The 7,282-nt window shown below is 34.6% G+C and overlaps 1 long non-coding RNA gene across 1 annotated transcript; it reads left to right on the top strand.

Annotated features, from left to right (window-relative positions):
- The first annotated feature begins 649 nt into the window (after positions 1-649).
- Positions 650-2,666, top strand: LOC138419825 (uncharacterized). Its single transcript, XR_011249088.1, has 2 exons — positions 650-2,343; positions 2,385-2,666. It is a non-coding gene; the product is annotated as an uncharacterized lncRNA (long non-coding RNA).
- The last annotated feature ends 4,616 nt before the right edge of the window (positions 2,667-7,282 follow it).

Below are 7,282 nucleotides of genomic sequence, written 5' to 3'. Positions count from 1 at the left end.
TAGTTGACACATTGTATAAATTTAAGATAAACAACATAATAATTTGCCTTATGAACTGATGACCATAATAGGTTTAGTGAACATCCATTATCTTATATAAAAACAACATTAAAGAAACAAAAAAGTTGTTTTTCCTTGTGAAGAGAACTCTTAGGATTTACTCTCTTAACAACTTTAATATGTAAGTTAAAGAAAGCAGTGTAAATTCTCTTTATCATGCTGTATGTTACATCTTCAGTACTTACCTACAGCTGGAAATGTATATCCTTTGATCACCTTCGTCTGAGTCTCCCTTCACCCCTATTCAGTGAATTTAAAATAACTTTATTACTGCATTTAAAATGTAGTAAGATACATGGTGTAAGTTCTAAATTTTTTTAAAATACAGTAAATATTTGTAGAAATAATGTATAAATATTTAAAAATAGCTGTTGTATTGTCTATATTGTCACATAAAAACCTGTAGTAACTTACAGAATTATTTATGGATACCTTTAGTTTTATTCTTTAAAATGTCACATGTTCGCCCACCAGTATCATTTTCAGTCAGTTATGAATTTCTTATTAACATACAGATAACTTGGATTCTACCTTTGCCACATATTCAGAAATTTATTGTTAATTCTGATTTAAATTTCATTTAATATGTCATCTTTTATTGAAATAGTTTTACATTAGGCCATTTAATTTTAAAGCGTAACTTTATCCTCATTCATGTATTTCTTTTATACAAGGGAATTTTTTAGTACTCTATTTTGAATTGAATGTTTTAAATAGTCTTTAAGAAGAATTTGTATATTTGTATTTTGGTTGATTTTATTACTATGCTACTACAACCATTGGTTTTACTTGGTGTATTCCTCATTATTTGTACCTCTATTTGACTTAGGTAAACTTAGATTTACTTCTGTTTTTTAACCATAGTATATCTGAATTTTTATTTAGAAAATACATTTTTTGTAATTCACTAGTTACACTAAACAATATCAAACTAATAAGTTTCATATATTTGTATGCATTTTGTATAGTTCTGAAAATTTTTCAAAAAGCATCGTGTCATATATTACATTTTAAATTGCTATGCATTCCTTAAGGGGTATAGTCTATTCAAGATACTGAGCCTAGCCCAGTGCTACCCAGTAGAATTTTTTGTGATGATGGAAATGTTCTTTGTCTGCACTATACAGTACCATAGCCTTTAGCCATGTGTGGTTAATGAGCACTTAAAATGTGTCTAGTGCAGTGGAAGAATTGAATTCTTAATTTTATTTAATTTTAATTGATTGTAACTTTAATTTCCATCCAACCGCACAGTTCAGATATAGACTATTTTTGCAAGTATTTGTTTATTTAAGCCACTCAATTTGCCTATTCTTAAAAACCTGTGTAGGCAGAGACTTCATGTAGTTTTCAGCCTTTTTTTTAATAAAATAGTTTTAATCTGTTAATCTCTTCTCTCTAAAGAAAAAAACCCATATTTCAGATTTAACAGTGAGTACTAATTGTCATCCATCTTCATTTCTGTTTTTTCCTAGTTTTTCTGTCTCTTGTAGCATGTTTCATATTCCTGTTGTTTGTCTTAACCTTAGTATGTTGGGTACTTTTTTTTTTTTTTTTTTTTTTTTGCTTTTTGGTTCTGTATACACCTAAATCAAAAACCAAGTGTGTGTGTTTATGTGTGTATATGTTCTTTTGTAAAAAAGATTAATATTAATCTATCTTAAGCAAATTTGAATCTCTGCTATAGTCAGAGTTTTACAAATGATTCCTATTGTGTATGTTCATTTTCTGATGAAGAATACAAGTAAGTGAATAAATATATCATATTGGAGTTCATATTCTTTAAGAATTTTGCTATGAAGTTTGAATTCAAGTATACATTAACACAATTCCTTGTAACCATTTGCATTTGTTACTTGAACAAATAGAGTTTTCTTAAAATTTGGCTGGTTGGAGTTTATACTATACTGTCACCATTTAATGTCAGGGCAAAAAATAAGTCATGAAAACCTAATGCTCTGTTTTAGAGAAACGTCGTCAGATTGGTATCCTTTTAGTTTCATTTATTGTGTGTTGCAAAAACTAGTTGCCTGTGTTAAAAATATATCGAGGTTCTGTCTTGAGCTAGGACTGTTCATTAAATGAAAATATAACTGAATTTCAACTTCTGCTTGAGGCTTATTCTTACGTTTTTGTTACCTCTAATCAAGGTATATTCCTTAAAATACATAACCTTATTTTACTTTGATTTTTTTCTTTTCCTCTTTTCAAATATCATTAGTTATGAATTGTATTTACCACTTTACTTTTGAGTTGCCTCCTGTTAGATAAAACACATGTCCTGTTTATGACTTAGCAAACATTTTCTGTAAAGGGGCAGGTAGTATATTTTAGACATTCTGAGACATGCAGCCTGGTCTCTTACATCCACTCAAATCTGCAAATGCAGCATGAAAGCAGCCATCCACAGTATGTAAATAAATGTGTGTGGTTCTGTTCTGATAAAATTTTATTTACAAAAACAGTCAAAACTTTGCTACTGAATGTTTTATCTTCTTGAATAATTCGACCCTTTTAGGATTAAGAAATGTATCATTATCTTTGGTGATCTCTGTCTTGATATTAATATAGCCTTTTTATCTATAAAATGCATGACTTGTAGACAGTATATAGTTGGGTCTTGCTTTTTTTTTTCCCCCCTACCTATTTTGACAAATAAGTCCTTAACTGTCAGGTCCACTTGGAGTTAATGTTGTACTACTTAATAGAAAATGTAGAAAGCTTACAACTGTATGGATTCTTTTACTCATTTTAGTTGACACATATATGTACATTACTGACCCCCAAACTTGTATTTTTTTGCTTTAATCAAGTATGTATACATACCCTGGCTTTCAGCATCATAATATATTTACCTCCTTGCACACGGTAATATACACAAGATAGTATCTTCAATGTAGCATTACTATTTGTCCCTCTGAAAATAATTTATTAAGTAATTTATGGGAAGACACTGCAAATACCTGTTTCTTCTAACTTTCATCTACTAGTTTTAGTGTCCTTTGGGATTCCCTGGTGGCTCAGAAATAAGAATGCACCTGCAGGAGACGTGGGTTCAATCCTTGATCCAAGAAAATCCCACATGCCACAGAGTAATTAAAGCCTGTGTGCCACAACAGGCTCTACAGCCTGGGAGCTGCAACTACTGAGCCCATGTGCTGCAACTACTAAAGCGCACATGCCCTAGAGCCCGTGCTTTGCAGCAAGAGAAGCCACTGCAGTGAGAAGCTCAGGCACTACAGTGAGCTTGTCCCTACTTGCTGCAGCTAGAAGAAAAGCCCGCGCAGCGATGAAGACTCAGCACTGCCCCCCAGAAAATACAGAGTCTCACTTCAATCAGTTGTTACTCTGATGGTTGCTGAGTGGTTATTTTCTTTACTATTCTGCTTTTTAAACAGGATAATGAACATTTTGTCTCAGCCATTTGCCTTGGCACTCTCAGTGATCTCCAATAAATAATTGCATATTACCCATAATGATTTTTTTTAAAAGTGTTTTGGATTAAGAAACTGATTGTATATTTTCAGCATTCACTGGGTTTATACTTGATTTTTTTTTTAATTGTACTATGTCTTTGTTGTAGTACGTGGACTTTAGTTGAGCACAGGCTTGTCTTATTGGAGGGCACATCTAAAGCACACAGGCTTAGTAGTTGTACACAGGTGGCGTGTGAGATCTTAGTTCCCAGAAGGATCAAGCCTGCGTCATCTCTGCTGGAAGGTGGATTTTTAACCGCTAGACCATTTGGGAAATCTCAAGACAATAGATTTTTAAAAAACAACTAAGATGAACAGAAAATATGACTTATGCCTTTAAAAGCTAGTTGGTTTTTAGAAAGGCAAGTCATAGAACCAAAGAAAAGCTAGTTAATTTTATTATTATAATACATTATTGATAATGAGCCTGATAAGTACTTGAAGTTGTGAGCCTCTGTAATCCATAAGTTGGGAAGAAACATTATAAAAATTAAAAAAAATCATGGATTCCTTTGAATCTGCAATTTACTTTGAAATCTTTCACAGTCTTCTGCTTAGCATTTTGTAGCTAATTGGCTCTCTTCCTGTCATACAGAAAGGCCTGTTTATGCTTGTTTTTATCTAAGCATTTCAAAAATAACAGAAAAAAAACAATGATCATCATGAATGAAGGAGTACCTTAATTCATAGAACATTGCTCTTTTGTACATCAAGCTTCAAATAACCCTTCATAAAGATACTAAATGTGAAGAGAGAAAATGAGTATCTTTCCTCCCAACTAAATGCACATTTTTTTCCTTAACTTCCTGTCCCTCCCCCACACCTTTCTCCCTGGTAACCATAAGTTCATTCTCTCAAGTCTATGAGTCTGTTTCTGTTTGATAAATATATTTATGCCTTATTACTTTATATTCGGAATATAACTGATAGCTTATACTTCTCTGACTTCACTTGTTATGACAATCTCTAGGTCCATCCATGTTCCTGCAAATGGCATAATTTCATTCTGTTAATGCCTGAGTCATTTGAAAAGACCCTGATGCTGGGAAAGATTGAGGGCAGGAGAAGAAAGGGACGACAGGGTGAGATGTTTGGATGGCATCACCGACTTGATGGACATGGATTTGGGTGGACTCTGGGAGTTGCTGATGGACAGGGAGGCCTGGCGTGCTGCGGTTCATGGGGTCGCAAAGAATTGGACACGACTGAGCAACTGAACTGAACTGAATGGCTGAGTAGTAGTCCATTATGTGTGTGGGTGGTATACCACATCTTTTTCCATTCATCTGTCAAAGGACACTTGGGTTGCTTCCATGTCTTGTCTATTATAAGTAGTGCTGCTATGAACATTTGCAATATGTTCCATAATGCTGCATGTAATAATATGTAAGTTGTTTAATATGGAGTAATATGTAAATAGTGTTGCATTTATCTTTTGAAATTAGAGTTTTCTCTGGATATATGCCCAGGAGTGGGATTGTTAGATCATAGGGTAACTCTGTTTTTAGTTTTTTAAGAAACCTCCATACTGGTTTTCATAGTGGCTGCACCAGTTTACATTCCCACCAATAGTGTAGAGATTTTTCTTTTCTACACACCCTCTCCAACACTTGTTTGTAGACTTTTTTGATGATGGCAGTTCTGACTGGTGTGAAGTGATATCTCATTGTAGTTTTGATTTTAATTTCTTTAATAATCGATGTTGAGCATGTTTTCATGTGCCTGTTGGCCATCTTTATGTCTTCCTTGGAGAAATTTCTGTTTAGGTCTTCTGCCCTTTTTTGATTGGATTGTTTGGTTTCTTGTTACTCAGTTGTATGAGCTGTTTATATAGTTTGGAAATTAAGCCCTTGTTTACAAATATTTTTTCCCATTCTTTGAGTTGTCCTTTTTGTTTATGGTTCCTTTTGGACTTCCCTTGTGGTTCAGCTAGTAAAGAATCCACCTGCAATGCAGGAGAACTGGGTTCGATCCCTGGGTTGGGGTGATCCCCTGAAGAAGGGAAAGCCTACCTATGCCAGTATTATGGCCTGGAGAATTCCCTGGACTGTAGTCCGTGGGGTCTCACAGAGTCGGACACAACTGAACAACTTTCACTTTCATTGGGATTCCCTGGTTCAGATAGTAAAGAGTCTGCAATGCGGGAGACCTGGGTTCAATCCCTGGATAGGGAAGATCCCCTGGAGAAGGAATTGGCAGCCCACTCCAGTACTTTTGCCTAGAAAATTCCAAGGATGGAGGAGCCTGGTGGGCTACAGTCCATGGGGTCACAAAGCTGGACACGACTGAGCAACTTCACTTTTCACTTTACTGTGCAAAAGCTTATGAGTTTGACTAGGTCCCATTTATTTGTTTTTACTTTTATTTTTTTTTTGCCTTAGGAGACTGACCTAAGAAAACATTGCTACAATTTTTGTCAGAGAATGTTTGGCCTATGTTCTCTTCTATGAGTCCTATAGTATCCTACCTTACATTTAACCTATTTTGAGTTCATTTTTGTTTATAATGTGAAGAGTGTATTCTGACTTCATTGATTTACATGCAGCTGTCCAACTTTCCCAATACCAGTTAGTATACAGATTCTTTTCCCTATTGTATATTCTGGCTTCTTTTGTTGAAGATTAACTGACCATAGGTGTGTGGGTTTATTTCTAAGCTCTGTATTCTGTTGCATTGATTCCTATGTCTGCTTATGCCAGTACCACACTGTTTTGATGACTAACTTTGTACTGTTGTCTGAAGTCTTGGAGTTATGCCTCCAGCTTATTCTTTTTCCTCAGATTTGCTTCAACAATTGTGGGTCTTTTGTGACTCCATATAAATTTTAGGGTTATTTGTTCTAGTTCTGTGGAAAATGTAGTGGATATTTTGATAAGGATTGCATTAAATCTGTAGTTTGCTTTGGGCAGTATGGCCATTTTAACAATATTAATTCTTCCAATCCAAGAATTGGGGATATCTTTCCATTTGTTTAAATGGGAAAATTTGCCTTTAATTTTCTTTCAGTTTTCATTTTCAGTTTCCTTTAATCAATGATTTATACTTCTCAGCATATAAGTCTTTCAGATCCTTGGCTCAGTTTATTCCTAAAGGGTTTTGGTGGGGGGGAGCAGGCAGGTGGTGATTTTAAATGAATTTATTTCTTTCTTTCTGATGTCTCATTGTTACTATAAAGAAATGCAACATATTTCTGGATGTTAATCATGTATTCTATTACCTTGTGAATTTATCAGTTTCAGTTTTTGTGTGGGGTCTGTCTTTAAAAGAGTTTCCTATGTATACAAAGGAAACTGTAAGCAAGGTGAAAAGACAGCCTTCTGAATGGAAGTAAATAATAGCAAATGAAGCGACTGACAAACAACTAACCTCAAAAATATACAAGCAACTTATGCAGCTCAATTCCAGAAAAATAAACGACCCAATCAAAAAATGGGCCAAAGAACTAAATAGACATTTCTCCAAAGAAGACATGTAGATGGCTAACAAACACATGAAAAGATGCTCAACATCACTCATTATCAGAGAAATGCAAATCAAGACCACAATGAGGTACCATTTCACACCAGTCAGAATGGCTGCGATCCAAAAGTCTGCAAGCAATAAATGCTGGAGAGGGTGTGGAGAAAAGAGAACCCTCTTACACTTCTGGTGGGAATGCAAACTTGTACAGCCACTATGGAGAACAGTGTGGAGATTCCTTAAAAAATTGCAAATAGAACTACCTTATGACCCAGCAATCCCACTGC

Source organism: Ovis canadensis, chromosome 1 (genome assembly GCF_042477335.2).
Source record: "Ovis canadensis isolate MfBH-ARS-UI-01 breed Bighorn chromosome 1, ARS-UI_OviCan_v2, whole genome shotgun sequence".
NCBI classification, from domain to species: domain Eukaryota; kingdom Metazoa; phylum Chordata; class Mammalia; order Artiodactyla; family Bovidae; genus Ovis; species Ovis canadensis.
Note: the sequence above shows the minus strand (reverse complement) of the source record. Positions and strands in the feature narration are given on the sequence as shown.